The sequence below is a fragment of the Schistocerca gregaria genome, chromosome X (genome assembly GCF_023897955.1).
Source record: "Schistocerca gregaria isolate iqSchGreg1 chromosome X, iqSchGreg1.2, whole genome shotgun sequence".
Taxonomy (NCBI): domain Eukaryota; kingdom Metazoa; phylum Arthropoda; class Insecta; order Orthoptera; family Acrididae; genus Schistocerca; species Schistocerca gregaria.
In genome coordinates this window covers 21189818-21216690 of record NC_064931.1, presented here as the reverse complement: position 1 = coordinate 21216690, position 26873 = coordinate 21189818, and the positions used below count along the sequence as shown (strand labels likewise).

The 26873-nt window shown below is 43.4% G+C and overlaps 1 protein-coding gene and 1 pseudogene across 18 annotated transcripts in view; one reads left to right on the top strand and one right to left on the bottom strand.

The window, feature by feature from the left end:
• The window catches only part of LOC126297395 (muscle calcium channel subunit alpha-1-like), a 1224415-nt gene that overhangs the window by 554288 nt on the left and 643254 nt on the right, over positions 1-26873 (top strand). The gene's annotated exons all lie outside the window — the stretch shown is intronic.
• On the bottom strand, positions 20803-20920 carry LOC126300136 (5S ribosomal RNA; annotated as a pseudogene).

Genomic DNA, 26873 nt, shown 5'->3' with positions numbered 1-26873 from the left:
TGTGTGATGTCCCTAGGTTAGTTAGGTTTAAGTAGTTCTAAGTTCTAGGGAACTGATGACCTCAGAAGTCCCATAGAGCTCAGAACCATTTTTCAAGTAAAATATGAAAGTCACTACAATTTCATGAAAATTCACGTGTTTTTTTCCATTATATTACCTGCACGTGTTTTTTTCCATTATATTACCTGTCAAATGTCATACAAATTAAATAATGTGACCAATGATGAAAATAATGTAGATCATAAAGCGAGTGGTAACGGGATACGAACCGTTGCCTTGTCCACGATCCACTTGCTAAACGCAAACGGTAACCGCTTGACCGCAAAGACTTCTTGCAATCGATACCTACGCACAGATACATCACTCACATAATAGACGCGTAAAACAACTCTTGCGATTTTCTCGGAATGGGATTCCCGGCGGGGTCAGGGATTTTCTCTGCCTCGTGATGGCTGGGTGTTGTGTGATGTCCTTAGGTTAGTTAGGTTTAAGTAGTTCTAAGTTCTAGGGGACAGATGACCTCAGATGTTAAGTCCCATAGCGCTCTACATCTACATGACTACTCTGCAATTCACATTTAAGTGCTTGGCAGAGGGTTCATCGAACCACAATCATACTATCTCTCTACTATTCCACTCCCGAACAGCGAGCGGGAAAAACGAACACCTAAACCTTTCTGTTCGAGCTCTGATTTCTCTTATTTTATTTTGATGATCATTCCTACCTATGTAGGTTGGGCTCAACAAAATATTTTCGCATTCGGAAGAGAAAGTTGGTGACTGAAATTTCGTAAAAAGGTCTCGCCGCGACGAAAAACGTCTATGCTGTAATGACTTCCATCCCAACTCGTGTATCATATCTGCCACACTCTCTCCCCTATAACGCGATAATACAAAACGAGCTGCCCTTTTTTTGCACCCTTTCGATGTCCTCCGTCAATCCCACCTGGTAAGGATCCCACACCGCGCAGCAATATTCTAACAGAGGACGAATGAGTGTAGTGTAAGCTGTCTCTTTAGTGGACTTGTTGCATCTTTTAAGTGTCCTGCCAATGAAACGCAACCTTTGGCTCAAACCATTTTTTTTGAAAACCAGACACTTTCCTGGTAAATTCCTACCCAACCTAGGTCTAGATGACATGTCTAGTGACCTCGCTGTCCATAGGACTTAAAAAAATAAAAAAGAGCAGCAATATAACCATAAAAATTGTATTTTGCAACTTTCTTAAATACGAAGGCGGTTGTAAATAAAACTTCTTCCGAAGTGTTTGTTAGAATACATATTCATGGCGGGCTCTCAGAAAATCGTTGAAACACTGTTTGTTATCCAATACAGGCCAAGAGACGTAGTTCCAGAGGCGCTGATAACTACAAATACCTGTGCTCCCCGTACTGTCGAGATTTAATGCAGGCTTCGCTAGAAGACCAGTGCGGTTTTAAATAATAGCGGTTCAATGGGTACGCTCGCTGACTTCCGCAACTTGAAACAAACATGAGAAGGCTTACTTGACGGACGGGTAATGAAGACTGAAGATTACAAGAACACTTGACGGAAAAAGGGGACCGGTGCTGAAATTAGAAATAGACACCATTTTATGGAGCCGTCAGTCATTTCACTTGCGTTAAATTTCCAGTAAAGCCTGCATCGTGTGGTTTTTGCGATTATGGACTTTCTCCGCAAGCCACCTGACGGTGTGTGGCGGAGGGTGTTCTTGTAGCACTAAATGATTTCCCCCCCCCCCTCCCTCTTTTCCTGATCCAGTCCCGAATGGCGCGTGGGAAGAATGATTGTCGGTAAGCCTCTGTATTAGCTCTAATTTCTCGAATTTTCTCGTCGTGGTCATTCTGGGTGGAAGTAAAATGTTTCCGACTCTTCTCAGAGAGCACTTTCTCGAAATTTCAATGATAAACGTCTCCGTGATGCACAACTCCTCTCTTGTGGCGTCTGCCACCTCTGTAACGCTCTAGCGCTGGCTAAACGATCACACGGCGAAAGGTGCCGCTCTTAGTTGGATCTAGCCTCTCCCTCCTATCTGTCCTACTTGGTAAGGGTCCCAGATTGATGAACAATACACAAGATTCTGTCGAGCAAGCGCCTTGTAAGCCACTTCTTTAGTGGAAAAATTACCTTTTCTTAAGATTCTTCCAAGGAATCTGTCTCGGATTTGTTGTTCCTACTATCTGTTTTATGTGGTCATTGAATTTAAGGGCGCTCCGGGTACATGCCCCTTGATATTTTACGGTGATTACGGTTTCCAGCAATTTGTCATCAACAGTGTAGTTGTACAATAGTCGATTTCTTGTTCTATGTATCTACAGTATATTATATTTCTCTATGTTCAGGTTCAACTAGCTGTTCTTGAACAATTCATCGATCCTCTGTTGGTCCTTCAGCAGAACATTGCTGTCTCATGGTGTTGCTACCGTCTTATAAAAATCCGCATCATCTGCGAACAACCTTAAAGAGCTTCCGACGCATTCTATTAGATAATTTCTAAAGGGTGTCCCAAAAAAAACACCGACAACGCTCAGTATGTTGTGCAGGAAGGCACCCTGATCGGTTTGCAAAACGGAAGCCATATTCGAAAACGCACGACTTGGGCGCTGGGAGCTTCGTAGTCTGAGATGGGTGTGCGTTCCCAATTACGTCAGTTAACCCACAAGAGTAGCACATCGCGCAATTTTCGTTACAAACGGGCTTCGAACAGCGTACCTCCTTCGTGAGTGCGGAGCCTACATCTTCGGCGCTGAGGCTCACGCACATGAACCAATACGAGCGGTTGTCTTTGAAGCATTTTAGTCGCTCCGTGTGCCATGCACCATACTCTTCATAGCTACTCCACAGAAAATAATCGAGAGGTGTCAGATCTGGTGAGCGTGCTGGCCATGGAACTGGTCCACCCCTAACAATCCATCGATTGGGATACGAAACGTTGAGGTGATTCCGCACATCGACATCAAAGTATACTGGAACCCCGGCGTGTTGCAGCCAGATGTCCATCCGAATATTTAGTGGCACATTATCCAATAGGATAGGCAAAACCTCTTCAATAAATGTGAGATATATCGGTCCTGTTAGTCTGTTTGACAGTAGACGTGGCCTAATGATATGGTCACCTATTAACCTGGCGCAAATGTTCACTTGCGCACACGGATTTTCATCCGCCCAAACGTGCATGTTGTGTAGGTTTAACGTGCCGTCTCTAGTATACATCCATGAATAGCACCAGGCTCAGGAATTTTGGCTGGAGTATGCATTTTACGCAAACTGTTGCTGTCGTGGGTAGTCCTCCTCTCGTGATGCCTGGGCTTTCTGTAGATGTTATGGGTGGAGTTGGAGTTCATGGAAACACGCAACACGTTACTTTTACCCGTGTGTAGCTGCTGTTCCGCCTAACGAGTGCCGGTGGCTGGGTCCTCCTCGAACGTTGTCAGCACATCCTCCTAGTGCCCGAGCCGAAAGTGGACGACCCGTATCACCTACCGTAGAACGAACTGTAGACTGGGGATGGTATTGATAAGTACCAAGAAGAAAGCGGTACTACTTTACAGTATAATGGACACACTTCAAGCAGAAGATACCTCCGTGCAACTTTCCGTCTTCTCCGAGGCGCCTATCAATGTCCGCGAACGTGAAATGATGCGTGGTACGTCTGTTTGGAAAGACTCGGAGCAGCTTTCCCCCTTGTAATCCGCTTAACTGTACGCAAGCACCATGTTGGTCATTTCTGCAACTGTGTACCGGTACATGTTCCACAGCTGTCAACAACATTACTGCACTGGCAGAACATCCAAGGTCCGCAAAAAAAGGCTGTGGAGGAATTTAGCGCATGCGCAGGAATGTTATTAGGTTCGGTCGTTCATCCCTAGTACCTACACAAGGGATACACTTAGATTTTGATCGGCTTTGAATATGTTGTAGCGTACAGCAAAAATAAGACACATACATTTTCCATGTGTGCCCATACGGCTGTCAACGGGGTGTACAAAAATATTTCTGAATGAATATTTTTGAAACGGTAATATATAACGATGCACCCAGATTTTTCGACAGTCATATTTTTTCGAGATCCACTCCCACCGTTATTTTGGTTTTCATTTCGACATTCGACTAACAGTCAAACGTATAGCATTGCTGGTACCAAATTCAATCGTATACCATGAAGTGGTTTTGAAAAGACGTATTTGACAGAAATAAGCTAGAAATATCTGTGTATAGGCTTACGCGCGTCTGTTGTGTGTCCGCTTCAATGCTAATTGTTACGTTGGTTTGTTAAATAAGTGTTTCCAATTGGCATTGTAGCAGACATACATCGGACGCGCGTGCAGCGATGTACAGATATTTCTAGCTTTTATGGTAAATGATATTTCGAATATTTTATCATATATGATTGAATCTAGTATTAACGTTGCTATAGGTTTGCTGTTATTCAAATGTCAAATGAAACATAAAATAATGGGGACGACAGGATTAGGAAAAAATCGATTTCGTCGACAAATCTGCGTGCACAATTGTAATGTACATTAAAAAACCATAGAAGTATTATTTGAAGTTTTTTTGTATCTGTTGCCGTTTCAACGTTATTCATTCAGAAATATTAAACTCAGTTTTTTTTCAAGGGGGTATTTCAACCCCTTAACCGCCTAATGGGCACCTATAAAAAAATTTGTCACTTATTTTGCTGTCCACTACAGCATATTCAAAGACTGTCAAAATCAAAGTGAAGGTTTACTTGTCAGATACGCTGCAAATTGGTATCCTGTTACTCTTCCTAAGCAAAAATATTATCCTACCTTTCTTGACATTCCTTGTATTACCGTAGTCACAGATGATATCACAGCCTAATGATCACTGATACGATCCTCCACGTCAACTGATTCGGTAAGCCCTGGTCACTTAATTGCTAGCTGATCTAAGACGTAACGTTCGTCAGTTGGTACCCTGTCTGCTCGAAATCACACAGATCACTGTCTGTGGCACAACTTTTGATGGCATGGCTCTCGCTGTCTATACCTGGCAAGTTGAGGTCACTCGGTATTGTTGTTGCGGTCTTCAGTTCTGATACTGCTGTTCTATCCTGTGCAACCTTCTTCATCTCCCAATACTTACTGCAACCTACATTCTTCTGAATCTGCTTAGTATATTCATCTCTTGGTCTCCCTCTACAACAGCATAATCACAAAATTTATTAACGATACTCTGCAAGTTCTCTCTGAAGCTCCTGATGCAGGTAGTCTATGAAAGCATCCGATCATCATTTCTGACCCATCTTCGATGCTTAACTTCACCCATATTAATTCACATTCTCATTACAATAAATATGCTGCCATCATCGGCGACTAACCTATGCTAACGACAAAACCTATCTTAATTGAGTATTTCGTTGCTATTCACTTGCCGGCCGAGGTGACCGAGCGGTTCTAGGCGCTACAGTCTGGAACCGTGCGACCGCTACGGTCGCAGGTTCGAATCCTGCCTCGGGCATGGATGTGTGTGATGTCCTTAGGTTAGTTAGGTTTAAGTAATTCTAAGTTCTAGGGGACTGATGACCTCAGATGTTAAGTCCTATAGTGCTCAGAGCCATTTGAACCATTTTGCTATTCACTTCCGGTTTCAACCAGCTTTCTGTACCTAATACTATTTCGGCATTAAAATCTTAAGTAGTCGATACTAATTCTGGGACCTTAACATGGACGCTCCTGCAATTTACTGGTATCTTATTAACTGTTCTATCGTACTTTGCGTAGGCAGAAACACTGTTTATAACAACTCACACTTGCCGTAACGAGGAGACCGCAGGAACGATTAAGCTGATCCGATGATGACTGACAGCGGAGATCAAAAGAAGCATTAATAACCAACAAAGTCCAGAGCATAGCCGAGTCTTCTAAGCAAATATCCCAATCAAGGAAAAAAGTTAAAATCACAAAACGTTAATCAGGCAGGGTCAATACTCCGCTATCCAAAGGCGCCTGCGTCAGGCTTCCGTTAGTAGGCGCGAGACTGCCCGCAATCACCGGGGTACGGAATGGAGGTAAACATTCGCCCGAGGGCCGCTGTAGCGCAGGATTTGCCTCGAGCACGATTATCTCTGACGATACTCGGACAAGGCCGGAAATCCGAATCACCCTTGGATACTAAATTAACCTTTTCTATCTCCAATATGCGGGCAGGAGCATTCTCTGGGAATAATGTGAGTGAAGAATAATTAACCACCAAAATCTGCTTTGAAAAAATTTAAGAATCTAAATTAAAATGTATCCAGTAAACGAGAATAAGTCGCTCTTTTGTCAGAAACTCGTTGTAACTCACAAATTAGACGCTCTGTTGTCATGTCTTGCTGCAGAGACAGGAACTACCTACAGACTGTCGAGTTGTACGGCGAACTGCCTGTACACACGAAAACAACGGCTGTCGCAATACAAACGGCGAAAATGTGCACTACATGCTAATTAAAACGCGGAACGGTGGGTACCGCATACACAAACACCAAGAAAGTTATACGGAAGGTATAAAAGGGTAGTGCATTGGTGGAACTGTCTTTTGTATTCAGGTGATTCGTGTGAAATATTTGTGGCGTGACTGTGGCCGCACAACTGCAATTAGAAAACTTTGAATGCGAAATAGTGATTGGAGCTAGACACGTGGGAGATTCCATTACGGAAATCGTTAGGGATTTTAGTATTCTGAGATCTACAGTGACAAGAATGTGCCAAGAATACCGAATCTCAAGCATTACCTCTCACCAAGGACAAGGCAGTGACCGATGGCCTTCACTCAACGACCGAGAGCAGCCGCATTTGCGTAGAGTTGTCTGTGCTAACATACAAGCAACACTGAGTGAAATAACCACAGTAATCAATGTGGGACGTAAGATGAGTGCATCCGTTTTCACAGTGCGGCGGAACATGGCAGCAAACAATCGACGCGAGAGCCTTTGCTAACAGCACGACATCGCGTGCAGCAACTCTCCTGGGCTAGTGACCATGTCGGTTGGACCCTATATGACTGTAAAGCCATGATCTGATCAGAAGAGTCCCGTAAGAACTGATGCTAGGGTTTGAACATGAGACACACCCACGAAGCCAAGGACCAAAGTTGTCAACAAGGCATTGTGCAAGCTGGTGGTGGCTCCATAATAGCGTGGGCTGGGTCTACATGGCATAGACTGGGTCCTCTGGCCGAACTGAACCGATCATTGACTGGAAGTGGTTACGTTCGGCTACACGTTCCCAAACAACCGTGAAATTGTTAAGGTTGACAAGCGCCATGTTACGGCGCCAGAATTGTTCGCGATTGATACGAACAACATTATGGACCATTCTAGCGAATGTTTTGGCCACGCTTCGAACATATATGTGACATAATAGAGAGGTTAGTTCGTGCACAACATCGCGCACCAGCAACGCTGTATGGCGCAGTATTTCTGCGCGGTACTTCCAACGACTTCTTGAGGCCACGTCACGTCGAGGTGCTCCACTACGAAGAGAGAAAGGATGTCCGACATGATATTAGGTCGTTCCCCATAAATTGTTTCATCTCTGTGCATATTCGGCTTGACAGCCATTCAGATCATTTCGGTGCAGATGCACTCTCTCCTGCACTCTTCCGGGAATGCTGCGAGCAATGAGCGTGGTGGATACGGGGTGCAACGTAAATGGTGTGCGATAGCATGGGAATTTGGGTCGGACGGTAAGGGAGCTCGGATGGCGGAAGCTGTTAGTGTAGCTGTCAGATGGAGACGTTAAGCTTAGCGGCTCCCTTGGAGCTAGTCGAGAGGAGTAATCCGTGTGCGGTACCAATTTTTACCTTCTCTTCTCTCTCTAGCCTCATCCAACACAAACATCACATCGTATTATGCACATTCATTACAGTCACCTTCACTTATCAGAAACACTTCCCAACTGTGCGCCTGGTCCCGGTGGAGGTTCGAGTCCTCCCTCGGGCATGTGTTTGTAGTTACGATAATTTAGGTTAAGTAGTGTGTAAGCTTAGGGACTGATGACCTTAGCAGTTAAGTCCCATAAGATTTCACACACATTTGAACATTTTTTAAGTATCCGACTCTGACACTTTGCGAAGGAAAGGTGCCATTGTGCGCAAAGGACAGAAAAGCCTTCTCTTTTAGGCGGGTAAACCTGTCTTTGGCAGTCTCCCAGCCAGCAATGCCATACGATTTTCTTTTTTTACTGTCATTTTTCGTAGCAGAACAGTGCCACCATATGTGGTATAACGTCTGACTTAGCTTATACTTTTCCAAAAGTAAACCAATATAACACGATGGCCCAATTCGCACTTGATAGTGCTTTTTCAGTAAGAAGTTATTACATGTTCCATTAGGTCACTAACCTGATTGTAATACATAATCTTTTTTACATGTGGGAACGTATTGTACATATCTGCATGGAAAATATATGGATGAAATAAACAAATAATTATCCATCCCCTACCTTTCATAAGTCAGCTCTTTCGGACCATTCACGACCAGTATCGTTGGACTACGGGCGTAATTTCAGTTGTTAATGTCACTTTTTCAGGGTTGCTGTAATTAAATAGTATCGGCCAGTTGAAGTTACTATCTGCGAGAGACGTTCAATAAGGAATGCAACACTCTTTTGTCTGGGCCAGTTTCGGTTGAAAAATGCGGAATTTGTTGTGGGACACCGTGGAATGTACCCATTTCAGCCACTACAGTTTCACGAACTTCCGACTGGTGGTGGCGCTATACGTAGCCTTCAAAATGTCGTCTCTAACGGAAGTGTGTTCTAAACAGAGAGCTGTCATTGAGTTTCTTTCGACGAAAACCAGAGCATCGCAGATGTTCGTAGGCGCTTGCAGAATATCTACGGTGATCTAGCAGTGAATAAAAGCACCGTGAGTTGTTGGGCGAGGCGTCTGCTATGGCAACAAGATCGAGCAAACCTGTCCGATGTCCCACTGCGCCTCCTGCAATGTTGGAACGTGCGGACATTCCCATTCGAGGTAAACGACAGATCATAGTGAAACACCTCGCTTCTCAACGGGACGTCTCTGTTGGTAGTGCTGACACACTTCGCAACCAGTTGGGATTCTCAAAGCTATGTGCTCAGTGGCTCCGAACAGATGACCCTAAACAGCAACGAAGGACCATCTGCGCTGATGTGATTGTGCGTGACGAGGCTGATCGCGAAAGTTTTTTATCGAACAACGTCACTGGTAATGAAATATGCGTTCATCACTTCGAACCGGAAGCAAAACGGCAATCGGTCGAGTGCCACCATACCACCTCTATCCCGAAGAAAAAGTTCGAAGTCCCACATTCAGCCGGTAAAGTCATGGCGACGCTCTTCAGGAACTCTGAAGGGCTACTCTGTTTGATGTCCTCCCTCACGGTGCAACGATCAGTTCTGCAGTGTATTGCGTTACCCTCAGGAAATTGCAGAAACGACTTCAGCGTGTTCATCGCCACAAAAATGCAATGGAACTTACCCTCCTCCGTGCAACGTAAAGCCTCAAGTCTGCGCACAATAGAGGGGCTCTCAAAACTGGACTGTTCTTCGTTATACATCTTACAGCCCGGTGTCGCACCTGCCGACTTCCGTCTGTAGTATGTGATGATGATGGGGAGGTGGCTCCTACGTCGAACAGTGAACTTCCTAGTAACGTGGCGTAAGGCCGTCGCATTGAAAGCAGATTATGTTGAACGACATGCTTCTGTATGCAAGATAGGCGTATTGGAATCCTGAATAAAACCGAGCTACTTTCAGAAAAATGAGTGCTGCATTGCTTACTGAACGCCGCTCGTTGTATAAAGATCGCCACATCTACTTCGGAAATTGGCTGCGCACTGCCATAATTGAGGGGTGCGTTTAGTGCTGTTTAGTGCACGAATGTCTGTAAGGAGAGGAAAAAAAGAAGGATCTGAACTCGGCATCGACTGCACATTAAGTCTGGAAATTACGACATTCGAGCACACCGTTATAAGGAAGGGACATGATTGTCTAACACCCCGCTGACCTCATCATCAGTGGTTAGACACAGGCTCGGTTTTGGGGAGAATAAAGAAGGAAATATGCCGTGTCTTTTTCCAGGAAACCCTCCCGGCAGTCACCATCACCGATTTAGGGAAACCACGGAAAACCTAAATTCTGATGACAGGACGGGTATTTAAATCGCCGTCCTGCCACTGTGTTACCATTGCGCTAGACTGTTCGCTGAAAGGCAACCAGTCAAAGTTCACATAATTCCGTGTCAACTTTCTTAATAACTAACGTTAGAGATAATGTCGATGACCGGCCATTAAGTTTGGGTTGTAGCATTTGTCTCTTCTCGAAATAGGTGTATAACACTGATAGGACTATTTTTTCGTACAATATTTCGGAACATTGGTACAGCTGAAGAGGATCTCCCTAAATTAATTACCATTTTCTCGTAAATTTGAACTAATAATACTATTTCCGTGTGTCTTCAACATAAACTGAAAAACTAACAAGTTGCTGTCTCTTCCTTGATGGCCGAGCGGTTCTAGGCGCTTCAGCCTGGAACAACGCGACCGCTACGGTCGCAGGTTCAGATCCTGCCTCGGGCATGGATCTGTGTGATGTCCTTAGGTCAGTTAGGTTTAATTAGTTCTAAGTTCTAGGGGACTGATGACCTTAGAAGTTGAGTCCCATAGAGCTCAGAGCCAACCGTACAGTAAATGGTTTAGGCAGCCAATTAGGCCAGACGTGGGCAAACAGAGGGCCGCGGGCCCCATGTCGGCCGCTGATGGTGTTTGTTCGGTCCGCCAAGACTTCCAGAAAAATCCGCCTCGAACCGAAATTTCCTTCCCTTGCGCGACCGAGGATTCCCTCTAGGGCGGCCACGTCAGTACGCATGTGCATAGCTGTTCCGGTTGATCTGGTTTATTTCCATTTTGCGTATGCAAAAGTAAATGTATAAATTTCCAACATCACAGGAACTATTAACTCCTTGAAAAATTTAAAACTTTTAATGAATATTATGTGTTTATGGAAGAATAGGCAAACACAAATTTCTTCGTTGATACACGGAATAAAGCAACGTGTGTATTGTCTCATGAAACGATAACGTTGTTTCACGAGTACAATCTGAAACGACATTAGGAAACAGAACATAGCGAATTTGGCTTCAAATTTTCCAAGTGAGAATGTAAAATAAAAGTTGCATAATGTATTAAAAGGCTCAAGAAGCAACAAACATTATTTGCAAAGCAATCGACACTTCAGAATAACGCTACAGATAGTAGTTTCAGGGTAGTGCATAATCTCGGTAAACGCTACAAGCCTTTTACGAATGGTGAACCGAGCGAGGTGGCGCAGTGGCTAACACACTGGACTCGTATTCGGGAGGACCACGGTTCAATCCCGCGTCCGACCATCCTGATTTAGGTTTTCTGTGATTTCCCTAAATCGTTCCATGGAAACTCCGGGATAGTTCCTTTGAAAGGGCACCGCCGACTTCATTCCCCGTCCTTCCCTAATCCGATGAGACCGATGACCTCGCTGTCTGGTCTCCTTCTCCAAACACTCCCCTCCTCCCTCCAGCTACAAATGACAAAATGACGAATAGCGAGCTTATTAAGCAGTGTACGGTTGTGTCTGCAAGCGTAGTGTTCCAATGTTACAAGAAAATTTGAAAGAGTATCGTTATCAAGAAAGCCTATAATGCTGCGTACTGACTTAGTTACGAACTCGCAGTACAGCTGAAGACGGCGAGCAAAGAATTTGTTTGGTTTTTCTAAGCAATGGATGAGAGCACAGCTAACGAAGACAGTGCGCGACTATTAATCCTTATCCGTGGGATTAATGAAAATTTCGCCATCACAGAGGAATTACTTGGCCTGGAATCAATTAAAGAGAGAACCACTGATCAAAACTTGCTTGAGTGTACTATAAACTGTGTGGAGAAAAGTGGCTTTTCCTCGAACAGAATAACAATCATTACATCAGATGTGGCTAGAGCTTTCAGTGAGAAAAATGTGGGTATGGTAAAGCTTTTAAAAAAGAAGTTACGAGTGCAAGACACGTATAGTGACGCCTTTTCATTGCATTTTCCATCGGGAGAGGCTTTGTAAAGCTTCACTGTACTTAAAGCATGTGGTAGATCTTGTTGTTGGTGGTGTGAACATAATCAGAGCAGAGGCACTACACCAATGACAGATCAAATCTCTTCTACACGATGTGGTGCCGGAGTATGAAAACGTAATTTACGAAAACAGTGTGACATGGTTGAGCCTAGGCGAAGTGTTAGAGTCTGGGCATTGGAGGATGAAATTTTCTTGTTTTGATGATTTTGTTACAAAAACAGGATTTGAGGTGTGGAGGTATGGTATGACGTTTGCGCCTGATGTATTTGAAAAATTGAATGAACTGGCTGTGATACTGCAGGGAAAGAGGTTGTTTGCACATGAAATCTGGAGTCGTGTAAAATCATTAAAAAAAACCCAGATGTGTTTGTAAGGCAAGCAGATGAAGATAACTTCTGTCATTTCCCTTTATTAGGTAAACTGAAAGTGTCTGAAAGTGTTTCTGCTTATCTTGGGCATTATCCGCACAGTTTAGAGAACAAATTCGCAAGATGATTTCAGGACTTGTAAGCAAATCAAGCCTCACTTCAATTTGCTATATTATCTCATCACCGCTGGTACGGACACAGCACCTGAGGAGCTTCAGCCTGAACTTATTGACAAGCAGTCACATCACACTGTCGAAGGAATATTTAATGTTGTAGCATTACATGTCTTTTTCAAATCTTCGTCAGCTGAAAAATTTCCACGGTTGAAGATATTTGCAGAGAAAATGTTGTCCATATTTGGGCCTGCATAGATTTAAGAGTTCTTTATGAACTTGCAGCGTGCTGCAGGTGAAAAATAGGTGCGCAACTTGTTTTATAATCTAAATAAATGGTTGCAGCTCCGTCATACGTTGCATTGAGAAATACCTCCCCCCCCCCCCCCCCCTCTTGACGGTGACTAGTTTCGGATACCTGTGTCAATTTTCGAACCATCCTACATAGAAAATTACAGTTGACATGGGAATTTTATTCAAACGAGGCACGTATTTGCCATGCAACTATAGTACACTAATATAAATGTAAGGTATACAAATTTGTCATGGTTTCAGGAGTTGCCTTATCAGTTACATAACGTATCGCAAGTGTGGCAATACAGGCGATAGCCTATGTACGAAAACTGCTCCTGTAGCGATGATCAAAGACTCGAGAACAGTAAACAGACCACATAAGACGGACATCGCAGAAGTATGACCTCGATATCGATGGAACGTTAAATCTTGAACACCGATGCGCATCGCTGTCAGAGGGTTCTAGGTCCTTACCTGGTAACAACTGGCGTCTCCGCATACCATTCTCTTAACACCTGTCCTATGTGGTCTGAGTCAATCATAGTGGCGCTTTGATCATCACTGTAGGGGCAGTTTTCGTACATGGGCTGTCGCCTGTATTGTCACACGATACGGTACGTAACTAGCAAGGCAACTCGTGAAACCAAATAACCATGACAAATATGTAATCCTTACATGTTTATTAGTGTTCTATAATTTTACTGCAAATATGTGCTGTGCCTCGTTTCTATAAAATTGTCACTTGAATCGTAATTTTCTTTGTTGGATGGTTTGAAAATGGACACAGGTGTCCGAAACTAGTCTCCATCAAGAAGCTTTCCAATGCAACTTACGACGGAGCTACAACTATTTATTTCAAAGTTTTTCTTGTTTGGAGATCAACATGAGTCTCTCTTTAACAGACATTATCTTGCAGACTGTGAGGAGAATTTCATCAAGCAATGATATAAAAAAACTGTAAAAAGTGTGACAGAATACATTTGACTAAACTGGTTCCAAAAATTAAATGTTCTTGTAGCCTTAGATGATGTTAAATTAGCAGAACGAATAAGTGAATAACACTAAGACTATTTTATTGATATTTATTGATTTTTATGGTACAGCTTATACCTTTTCTGAAAAGCAAAGTTAACTAAAGAATGTAGTAATTTTAAAGGTGCGAATCTCCGAGAACCTCGTCTTCCACAAAGGGGCACTCGAGCCGAAACAACTGTCCAGCGCTGAGCTAAGCTTTTATTATACTACGCTGCGCCACTGATGACGCCGCTTGTACTTCACTAGGCCTGCGAGCGGCGCAGCCAACTACGCCACCCGTGGCGCACCAGTCGCTCGTTGCTCACGCTATGTACTTTCTTTGATCGTTGTGTTTGGTCGTTGCCGACGTCACATGACATCCCTTCAAGTTCGTTGTTGATCGTTTCACTCACTTTTTTAATACAGAGGCCAACCAGCTCTCTGACCGAACACGCTAGGCTACCCTGCCGGCTGCATACACAGGGTGTGCGTAAATTCCCGTTAAAAAATTATAGAACTTGTAGATTGTGTGAGTACATAATATTCTAAATGGTAGCCCATCTCCGGAAAAGACAGCCACCGACGCTACAGAGCGTCGAAGTTAAAGATGCCAGTGCCTGTAAATGTATTTTTAAACGGGGTGATTCAGTGCTGATGTTAAAAACTTTCAAGGATGATGGAGAAGGATAAATGTATGAATTTGAGGTAAGAGACTGTACCATAAACGAACGAGTCTTGAAGTTATAAGCATAAATCATTCTGCTACCTCTGACAGCGGAATACATGCCCGGTACTGTTGTTGGTTTCAGAGACGATAGTACGGACCAACCCAACAAAAGAATGTCTAGTAAACGTGGGCTCTAGAATGCATACCTTAAGAGTTATGAGCACTTTTTCAGTAGAGGAGATGGGTTTCACATTATCGAAGATGACCAAGAGCTCCTAACTCCTCAGGTAGGCATTTTAAAGCCCAAGTTTATTGAACTTTTTTTCCCTGTTTTGGTCCGCACTACCCAACAACAATAGCAACAACAGTACCAGTACATGTATTCCAGTCAGAGATTTCGGAACGGTGTTCTCTCATACCTTTCGATTCGACCGTTTATGATAAAGGCACCGTTACCTCAAATTGGATGATTTATCCATCTCCATCGTTCTTGAAAGTTTGTGGCATCATCATGAAATCACCCTGTATTTACTGCATAAATTCATATACGCTGGCGCCTATAACTTTGACTCTCTGTAGCAGTCGTTGGATGAAGTTTCCGAACACGGGCTGCTATTGAAAATACTCGTATTATGTACTCAGCCCCTCTAAAACTCCTACAAGTTTGTAACGGGAATTTCCGAAGACCTTATATGTATACCTGTTAAACGACGTGTTCCCTCATCACTAATGCACAGTAGACTGATCACGTGGTGGCCAAACCGAATGTTGATGGCGGAATTAGCTCAGAATTTTTCCTTTACTTCATTTCGTGTTGCTAATAAAGGAAATCACCATCAGTTTGCTTAGAAGCGCCGGCCGGTGAGGCCGAGTGGCTCTAGGCGCTTCAGTCTGGAACCGCGAGACCGCTACGGTCGCAGGTTCGAATCCTGCCTCGGGCATGGATGTGTGTGATGTCTTTATGTTAGTTAGGTTTAAGTAGTTCTAAGTTCTAGGGGACTGATGACCTCAGAAGTCACGTAGTGCTCAGAGCTATTTTGCATAGAAGCGTTAGATGTAGCCGCGGCAGCCACCCACACACGCATAATAAAAATGATTAAAAAATCATACGAAGTAAGCTGATACTTTGTTGATACGTTTAGTATGTTGTAAGCAAACGGAAAAAAGTCGCCAGCTGACTTTGGTGTGAGGTATTATACGTTAGCTTCACGCGTAAACATGGAAAAAATAAGCAATGACTATGGCGACACTAAGAAACCCGAAATTTGACTAAGTAATAGTTAATTATAACAGTTTAAAGAAAAAAAAACAGTTCGCTGAGTTTTTCTAGGTTGTAATGTGCTCAGCTCACGACTGTTTTAATATAATGAATCATATAATTTCGTCTGAGAGGGAAACACCTGATGCAGTGACACTGATGCAACGCGTCCGCGCGCTTAGACGCACGTCTCGTTAATCAAAATTAATAGATATCGGAAACTAAGAAAACTGTAACTTCGTACAAAAAAGTAGTTACCTCTAACACTTCCGCGAAAAACTCAGCGAACGATTGTTTTCATTAAACTGTTGAAGGTAACAATCACTTAACCAAATTTCAGCTTTCTTACTATAATTTTACTCGGTACATATTTTTCTCTACTCACGCTGGATATCCTAAGACAAAGTCAGCTGACTACTTTTTTCCGTTTATGTACAACGTAATAATCGTATCAATAAAGTCTCAGCTCTCTTCATATCAGTTCTAATATCATTATTATGCGTGTGTGGGAGGCTGCCGCGGCTACACACACCGCATATGCGTAAACTGAGGTTCGCTTCGTTTACTAACAACACTAAATAAATTATAGCAAAGATTCGTAGCTTTCTTATTTTTATATGAATGTAAGATGAGTGAACTCTCGCACCATGCATTCATATAATTGATTCGCCTCGACGGGCAATGAATCGACCACCTCCGGTGCGTACGCATAATTATGGACGACATTCTGCGGGAATCGCAAAGTAGCGAGCATGAGAAATACGGACGGGGCCTGCGGAAAGTTGGAAACGTGGGTCGGCCAAGAGGCGCGCAATGCGACAGCACTGCGTACGGGTGGGCAGTAAGTAGGAGATCCCGGGCACGAATCTCGGTTCCGCACACATTGTCACTTGTCGCCGCTGATTCCGCGATCCAGCTGACATCAATAGTCCCTTTCCCTTCTTTTTCTTTCTTCCCCCTCGACCTTCAATTTAAATTTCACGGCTGGAGACGGCGGCTGCTATATGAAACAAATTGTTGATGTTGTATAGCATCCAGCAAGAAATTAGGTTTAGGTTACTTCATTAAAAAAGTTTCGTTGCCGGTTTCGAATTTTTCACAATTCATCATCAGACGGTTTTTTTATGCTTTCATCAAAACAAATTATACGTTGGTTTCCTGTGGGTTGACCTAGGTAATCAATAATTCACAGCTACAAACGTGTAACCAAATACTTACACGTTATTTGTTATAATATTTCTTACTTTTGGTCTTCAAAAGTAGCAACTGGCACGCGAACGCTAGCAGGCTCCATATGATACAATGCCCCGGGGCGACTCCCCACTAGGAGCCGTTGCCAGTCCACAGCCAGCTAGTGGCTGCCACTGGCTGCCCTAATCTAATCCGCTCCTTAACAATCAATTCCCAATTACGCCGGGGGCGCAGCTTACTTCGCCCGCTCGTGGCCTAATGTAATAGAGGCCTTAACTGTACTATAAGCTTCGCCTCCCCTGATCTCTTTGCGAGAACACATGCAGCTTCTGGTTGTGGGTAACTGTGTCACGCGACGATCTGCGAAGTACATTTTGTCTATTACGCATTTTGTGCCTTACTTTCTTCGACGAGAAAAATATTTTGCTCACGTTTGTTGTTCGCCCAAGGAATTTTACGCAAAGAAAACTCTTCCACTGTTTATGTATCATTACACATTTTTACAGACTTACACTACAGTAACCTATTATTTCCTCTTGCCCATTAAAATTGCTACACCACGAATATGACATGCTACAGACGCGAAATTTAACCAAAAGGAAAAAGATGCTGTGATATGCAAATGATTAGCTTTTCAGAGCATTCACACAAGGTTGGCGCCCGTGGCGACACCTACAACGGGCTGACACGAGGAAAGTTCCCAACTGATTTCTCATAAACAAACAGCAGTTGAGCGGCGTTGCCTGGTGAAACGTTGTTTTGAAGACTCGTGTAAGGAGGAGAAATGCGTACCATCACGTTTCCGACTTTGATAAAGATCGTATTGTTCGACATTGCTGCTCGTGTTGGTCGAGATCCAATGACTGTTAGCAGAATATGGAATCGGTGGGTTCAGGAGGGTAATACGGAAAGCCGTGCTGGATCCCAACGGCCTCGTATCACTAGCAGTCGAGATGACAGGCATCCTATCCCTATGGCTGTAACGGATCGTGCAGCCTCGTCTCAGTCCCTGAGTCAACAGATGGGGACGTTTACAAGACAACAACCATCTGCACGAACAGTTCGACGACATTTGCAGTAGCATGGACTATCAGCTCGGAGACCATGGCTGCATCAGGCAGGAGCGCCTGCGATGGTGTACTCAACGACGAACCTGGGTACACGAGTGGCAAAACGTCATTTTTTCGGAAGAATCCAGGTGCTGTTTACAGCATCATGATGCTCGCATCCGTTTTTAGAGACATCGCGGTCAACGCACATAGGAAGCGTGTATTCGTCATCGCCCTACTGGCGTATCACCCGGCGTGATGGTACGGGTTGCCATTGGTTACACATCTCGGTCACCTCTTGTTCGCATTGACGGCAGTTTGAACAGTGGACGTTACATTTCAGATGTGTTACGACCCGTGACTCTACCCTTCATTCGATCCCTTCGAAACCCTACATTTCAGCAGGATAATGCACGACTGCATGTTGCAGGTCCTGTACGGGCCTTTCTGGATACAGAAAATGTTCGACTGCTGCCCTGGCCAGCACAGTCTTCAGATCTCTCACCAAATGAAAACGTCTGGTCAATGGTGGCCGAGCTACTTGCTCGTCAAAATACGTCAGTCACTACTCTTGATGAACTGTGGTATCGTGTTGAAGCTGCATGGGCAGCCATCCAAGCTCTGTTTGACTCAATGCCCAAGCGTATCAAGGCCGTTATTAAGACCAGAGGTGGTTGTTCTGCGTATTGATTTCTCATGATCTGGGCACCCAAATTGCGTGAAAATGTTATCACATGTCAGTTCTAGTATAATATATTTGTCCAATGAATACCCGTTTATCATCTGCATTTCTTCTTGGTGTAGCAATTTTAATGGCCAGTAGTGTACTACGGTGTACACGGAGGTGACACACATACAGATGCCTGCATTATCGCATACACAAGGTTATAAAAGGGCAGTGCATTGGCGGAGTTGTCACTTGCCCTCAGGTGATTCATGTAAAAAGTTTTCCGACGTGATTACGGAAGCACGACTGGAATTAACAGACTTTGAACGCGGAATGGTACTTGGGACTAGAAGCAAGGGACATTTAATTTCGGGAATCGTTTGATAATTCAGTATTCCAACATCCACAATGTCAAGGCGGTGCCGAGAATACAAAATTTCATGCATTACCTCTCATCACGGTCATCGCAGTGGCCGACGGCCTTCACTTAACGATCGAGAACAGCAGCGTTTGCGAAGAGTTACCAGTGCTAACAGGCAAGCAGCACTGCTTGTAATAACCGCAGGAATCAATGTCGGAAGTATGACCAACGTATCGGTTGGGAAAGTGTGGCGAAATTTGGCGTTGATGGACTGTGGCAGCAGACGACCGACGCAAGTGCCCTTGCTAACAGCACGACATCGCATACAGCGCCTCCCCTCGGCTCGTGACCACATCGGTTGGACTCTACACCACTGAAAACAGTGGTTTGGTCAGATGAGTCCCGATTTTAGTTGGTAAGAGCTGATCATAGCGTTCGAGTGTAGCACAGACCCCACGAAGCCATGGACCCAAGTTGTCAACAAGGCACTGTGCAAGTTGATGGTGACTCCATAATTGTGTTTACATGGAACGGACTGGGTCGACTGGTGCAACTGAAACGATCATTGACTGGAAATGATTATGTTCGGCTACCTGAAGACCATTTCAGGCCATTCTTGGGCTTCATGTCCCCAAAAAACGATGGAATTTTTATGGATGAGAATGTGCCATGTCACTGGGCCATAATTTTTCGCGATTGGTTTGAAGAACATTGTGATCAATTCGAGCGAATGATCTGGCCACCCATCAAACATTTATGGAACATAATCGATTACTTATTATTATACAAACTTGATTCTTCAGAATTCTCAATGGATGTACATCCTCATCCTGGAGGAGACTGTGTCTGGGGTTTGTCAGTTTGCTGTGTGCTGATTAGCAGCGGTAGCGGGCAGCATGCTTGCTAGGCTTGTTACTAGACTTTGGGTCAAGTATCTTCACGTTTCTCCTCTCCAATACGCTGCTTCAGGCTCACACATATAGATCTACTGGCTTGGGTCTTGGTAATGTGGATTTCTTCCTGACTTATCAGAAATACTGTTCATATTGGAAATTCTGTTGGTGCTTGCTTTTTTACAGTGTTCGAGAAACGTTCGCTGATGACTGAACTGGATCAAAATTACTACGATTTAAAAAAATCAAACGTATATATTGCTCCATAGGATGAAGGCAGTTGCAATATTTTTTACCTGGAGAAGAAAAGCTGAAGTAGCGCGTAACTGAAAGTAATATAGAATCACAAAAACTCTTGTATTTGGTACGACGAGATGGCCTAAACTACTGATCGAGAATTTAGCTTATGGTTTTGACTAGCAACAACTGTAGCATGGTACTAAGTGCTGTTTCACCGAAAGATTAACAAGTGAATCAGCTGACGGTTCAGCTGTAGCTGCAGAAAAAGACTTGTCCTAAAAAAAATTTAGTAACTAATTAAATGTAGAAAAAAACTGACCTAGTGACGGTGCTCAGCATTATGTAAGCTGCGAACGTGTTTGTTAAGGGAGCGCGTTCCCATCACTTCAGTATACTCCTCCCGAATAGGTCATGAAGGTCGAAAGATACCGACCGGCCGCCGTGTCATCCTCAGCCCACAGGCATCACTGGACGCGGATATGGAGGGGCATGTGGTCAGCACACCGCTCTTCCGGCCGTATGTCAGTTTCCGAGACCGGGGCCGCTACTTCTAAATCGAGTAGCTCCTCAGTTTGCCTCATAAGGGCTGAGTACACCCCGCTTGCCAACAGCGCTCGGCAGACCGGATGGTCACCCATCCAAGTGCTAGCCCAGCCCCACAGCGCTTAACTTCGGTGATCTGACGGGAACTGGTGTTACCACTGTGGCAAGGCCGTTGGCACTTCAGTAAGACTGTGCTGGCCAGGGCAGCAGTCGAACATTTTCTGTATCCAGAAAGGCCCGTACAGGACCTGCAACATAATAACGATGATACCAAGCAGCATACATAGCACACGCCCGTTGGGCATTTTGATCACAATAGCCATACATCAACACGATATCGACGTTTTCCGCAATTGGTAAACGGTCCATTTTAACACTGGTAACGTATCATGAAGCAAATACCGTCCGCACTGGCGGAATGTTGCATGATACCACGTACTTACTTTTGAGGCTATTACAGCACCACCTGTCACAAAGGGAAAAAGTGGTCCAACTAAAGCATTCATATTTCTTTATGTACTACACGAATATGTAATAAAAACTGGGGGTTTCTATTTAAAAAAAAAACGCAGTTGATATCCTTTTGACCTATGGCTGCGCCATCTAGCGGGTCAACCATAGCGCCATCTGATTTCCCCCTTCAAGCTAAACAAATTTCGGTCCTTGTAGTTTTTTAGTTTGGTGCTTATTTCGTGAGATATTTGGCCCGGTCACGATAAAAAATGGTTCAAATGGCTCTGAGGACTATGGGACTTAACGTCTGAGGTCATCAGTCCCCGAGAACTTAGAACTACTTAAACCTCACTAACCTAAGGACATCACACACATCCATGCCCGAGGCAGGTTTCGAACCTGCGACCGTAGCGGTCACGCGGTTCCAAACTGAAGCGCCTAGAAGCGCCTAGAATCGCACGGCCTCACCGGCCGGCGGTCACGATCAATGGACCACCCTGTATATATGGGGGTGATTAAAATGAAATGAATATATACATATAGTCGACAGGAAGGTAAAAATCGGATGGGAATCTGTCTTTAAAATCGCGAGAAATTTAAAAGTCTATGCTTAAGAGTCTCTCTTAAAATTCCCTCTTCCAATCAATTCTTCAGTATAGTTCATATGTCACGGACCCTTATCAGTTTCTATTAAGGCAAGGAATCGAAAATTCAGAGCAGAGCTCGTCCATACGAAACTTCGCTTAGTCTGTTTGATAACACCGCGAAATTTTTCATCATGCTTCTGCGTTGCTGCCTTTGTATCACGGGGTCCCGGGTTCGATTCCTGACCGGGTTGGGGATTTTCTCTGCCCGAGGACTGGCTGTTTGTGTTGTCCTCATCATTTCATCATCATCCGTGACAGTAACTAGACTGGACTATGTAAAAAAAATGGACTGTGTAAAAATTGGGACTTTGTAGGGGAGCTGATGACAGCGCAGTTGAGCACCGCACAAACCAAACATCATCATCATCACCACGAATATCCCCATCATAATTCCCTTATAAGAAGCACTCTGTCCGTAAGTGGAAAGAGAAGACAGTAAAATGGTACTAGTTTATTGTTAACTATTCAGCAATTTGCAAAGTACAGATGTAAATTTGGATCTATTCAAGAAAGTAAAACTAGGGACAAAAAGGGAATTAACGTCGTTAGAAACTTTTTGCTCGTTATTCAGTAATAGATGTCGAAAATTCGAAAACTAATTTTTACTTTATATTTTCTTCAGAGAGATGAAATAAGTATTTACTATTTTCATAAACACCTTAAAAACCTATTTGACAACAGTAATAAAAAAAAGGCGGGAAGGCTGTATTAGTGATGGCACCGAAGGTTCTTTGTGTGCAACCTGTAAATGTAATAATCTGTGGTCACTGGATTGCTCACGGTCTCACATCGGCAGAAGTTCATCTAGTTGCTGTAAACTGACGAATTCTCAAATAATGTACTCAATATAGCGTTTGATTGCTTTAGTTGCTTTGCACGTTTATTAACATTCGTAGAAACGCGATGAGCGGTCTCTGTTCCTACACTGGATGTTAATTATAGATAGGCAAATACGATTACTTACAAATAATCTGACTGCGGCTAACGGTTTTCAGGGCACTTTCACATATGGATGCTGACAGACGAACATAACAAAGTTCGTGTTGAATTACACAGTCGATGGATTCAGTAGGTTTTGCGGTAGCTAATAACGTTGCACAGTAATGTTTGTAGCTGACACGGAGAAATTAACATACGCAGACCTCGAAGTATTGAGCAGTTTACGAGCAGGCACGAACTGAACTTTCACCAAAACGTTCCATAGAGGTACAACTTATTCACTTCGATAACATCGTTTAGTCTCATAACTCCCGCAAAAGTTCACGGTGATATTAACCATTATCGTTCCGGTAGCAGACTTTGATCCATCTTACAATATGACTGAACAGAACTTTTATCAAGATGCTACTCGCGTGCTATCTGGCTGCGGATTGTAGTTTGTAGGGGTAGGGGGCAGCTGGCGTAATGGTATTTTAGGACTTTGGAAATTATTTACTTTTTTATAAAAATGTACTGGTGAACGTACACTAAACAAAAACTTGCTTTAACTAATATATGGTTAGTTAAAAAGAGAAAAAAGACCCATTATGGAACTATTTTGTATACCTCCGCTGTGACTTACCGATTTACGAGAAAAGTTGCTATATTTAAAATTACGGTAATTTATACAAGTTCTCAACTATTGACTTAATGGAGTAATGTAGGGTCTCATTTGTATGCACATATGTATGTATGTATGTATTTATTAAGCCGGGGACCTAAAAACGACGGAGAGGCTTCGTCCCACCGTATCCCTCAGTGGTTCACAACCCCTCAACAGGCCACAGCAGTCCACCCACCCCAACGCCGCCCCACACAGTTTGCAAATGTGTGTGTGTGTGTGTGTGTGTGTGTGTGTGTGTGTGTGTGTGTGTGTGTGGTAGAGTAATTATGGTGTACACGTACATGGATACGGTGTTTGCGCAGCACAGTGTAACTGAGGCGATATAAGGGGAACGAGCCCGCATCCGCTGAGGTACATGGAGAACAGCCTTAAAAACCATCCACAGGCAGCGCGTTGACTAAAACAAGTACCTTCGGTCACTTGGTAAAAGTAAATTTGGTGTGACTGAGCTATTTTCCTTTATCTTCAGGAATGTTTTAGACGTCAGCAAGTGATAGAATTGACGAGGTATTGCAAGAAAGAAACTTAATGAAGTTTTTATTGAAATTGTAATTTTGGGGTAAGTTCCTATGGAACCAAACTGATGAGGTCATCAGTTCCTAGGCTTACACGCTGCTTAATCTAACTTCAAACAACTTACGCTTAGGACAACACACACACACACACACACACACACACACACACACACACACACACACACACACACACACCCATACCCCTGCGAACCGTGGTAAGGCGCCTCAGATCGCGAGACTACCCCACGCGGCGAAGTGGTTATTGACTTTAGATATCCCGTCAGACAATCACAGTGAATAGCGGAAGTTATCTCTCAGAGGTGACGACTGTAACAACTAATTTCACTACACCATAAAACACGGAGAATTTTGAGAGTTAATTTTTGCAGCGACGCTAAGAACACGGTTAATAAAAACCACCTCCCTCATACTGAATCACTCGCGTTTTGCTATACAGCAGTACGCGTTTCGCTTTTATGACGATTGGAAAATTGACACATGTGGTGATGGTGGTATAGTGACCGAGCAAACGGCACATAATTTTCCAACGCGCTCTGTAAACATAATCATATTTTGCTGGTAAATAGTTTACAAACCACTGGCGCCATAAGTGCAAAACGATAATTAAAATGACGAGTTCAGAGACGACATAAATGTTTCTTATCTCCAAGACATGACAAGTCCCGGATTATAGAGGAGCGGCGCCAACACAGCAGACAGGGCAGCTGCATTTCCGCTGCTTCACGTCGTGGTCTAATTGGGACACGCAGTGGCGCGGCAACAGGAAAGCGCGCTTCACCGAGTGGACGGCAAACGCGCCAGCCGGCAGAGCTGCTATCTTTCTCAAACGATTTTATAGAAACTACTCTGTAAAAAAATTGTCTAGCATCTCGTAGCTTTATTCGTCAGCTTAAGAAAGAACTACTCTTAATTTCGTTAATTGTCACAGATGTTTTGATATTTCAAACTTAAGCAAGCTAATGCAAGAGAACCGAATAGTTTGCAATGAAAAATAGAAGACGCCATGAATTTGCGTTTGATGCACATTAGGTCATATGATGCTGCGTACCATATGTAGTTACCATATTGAACTACTTTTTAAACTTGTTATGCGACCTATACCTCACTCCATTCTAGAGAAAATGTACCGTATCGAGCTCATCCCGTTCCGCTTGCGTGCCCATACGATTTGTATATCGTAAACGATTTGAGGTATGTAAAAAAGATTTTGGCAAATGATAACACACAAAGAGGAGAAAAGGTTGCTATGTGGTTACTATACGTAACTCCTTTATCTAGCTCGATATACAAATTACTACAGGTTTTTTCAATCTAATAATGTAATTTTTTAAGCGTCGTCGTCAGATGGTGAACGAGAATTGTTACAGTTTCCTAGAAACCAGAAGTAGTTCTCGGGTCATGGTTGTGACATTCACAATACGATTCATAACCATTGTAAGAATTTTGAAGTCAGCTATCAAAGCGTTTTTGGATTGCATCCAGCAACAACACACAAACGCCTTCTGAAGACGATTTTCTAGCTACTGTAAATATTTATACAACATACAGAATTTTCTAAATGCAGTTGGTGATGCTAACGGAAAACACATTCGAAAATTCCGCTACAATGTTTATAACTATAAAACATTTTCATTCAATCATCTTACAAGCAGTTGCAGAACCTCACAGAAAATTCATAATAGCTGATGTTGGGTAATAGGGGAAGGAAAGAGGTGTTAGATTTCATTCTGCTAGTGTATTCCATTTGATGCAGGAAGGGTAGCTTAATACATCGCCAGACACTCTGCTACCAAAGACATCATGAGTGTTGCATTGTGTGTTCATTCGTGATGAGGCATATCTATAGTTGAGGAAATTTGTCAACTCTTACAGTCGAGGGGATTTAGATCCAAGGAAAGAATATTTCGACAAACGCTTTGCCAGACCAGGACAATTATAAATGTGCTTGTGGAAAATCGACATATTTTGGAAATTCAGCAGTGTTTGCTGACGGTATTGTGAAATGTAAATGTTCTCCACAACACTGTCATTTACCTAGAAGGATTCCTGAGTGTCGGTGAACAAAATACAGTAAAAAAAATGAAGCTTTCTATTACTAGGCATTTATGAGACAGGACGAAACTTCGATAGAGCTTCAGATGAAACTCTCCAAAAGAGACGGTTCTGAAAACTTTTTTTTTCCACATAGTAAAACATATGTGTATCAGCTGTGCTGCTTCAACTTAATGATCGCCTGTCGTTTTAAGACAATGAAATAAATAAGAGAGTAAGGAAATGTACTCTGTGCTTGTAGTTTGTAATACTGGTGCCACCTAATCAGATAACTTGTCCAAAATGAACCAGTTGTTATGAGACCTATTTCGCTAGTTACATAAGGACGGCGAGTAAATAAAATTGCATTTTCTCAACTGTAGGCAAAAGAAACATAAGCGCCAGCGACAGTACTGACTGCTACCTGCAGAAACAGTCGAATGCTGTGGGCGTTCCACGAACGCAGCCGGACTCACTCTAACGTTCTGGCCGCCGCTCTCTAGGATCAAAAGTGTTTGATTCGCCTCTCAGCTGCTTGGAGCACGCGCATTGAGCAGCGCTGGTTTGTTCCGCCAGCACTGCTTTGATCGTCCCACGCCGCTCCAGTATCACCGCAGACTTACAGTTCTACGTGCACAGTTTTACCTGCAGATCTTCTAATGAAAGTCGTTATAGTCAAGGACTTCGTTGAATACTTGCTGTCTTTCTATGAATTTAGAACGCAATTTGTTTCTACTAGGGTTTCTGTAAATGCTCAACATAAATTCTTCTGACAGACAGTAATTTGGCCGACTTTCCGGCGTAGTAGAACAATGCCATACCTCCTATGCGTTTCATTCGTATACGTGGCAAATGCATTT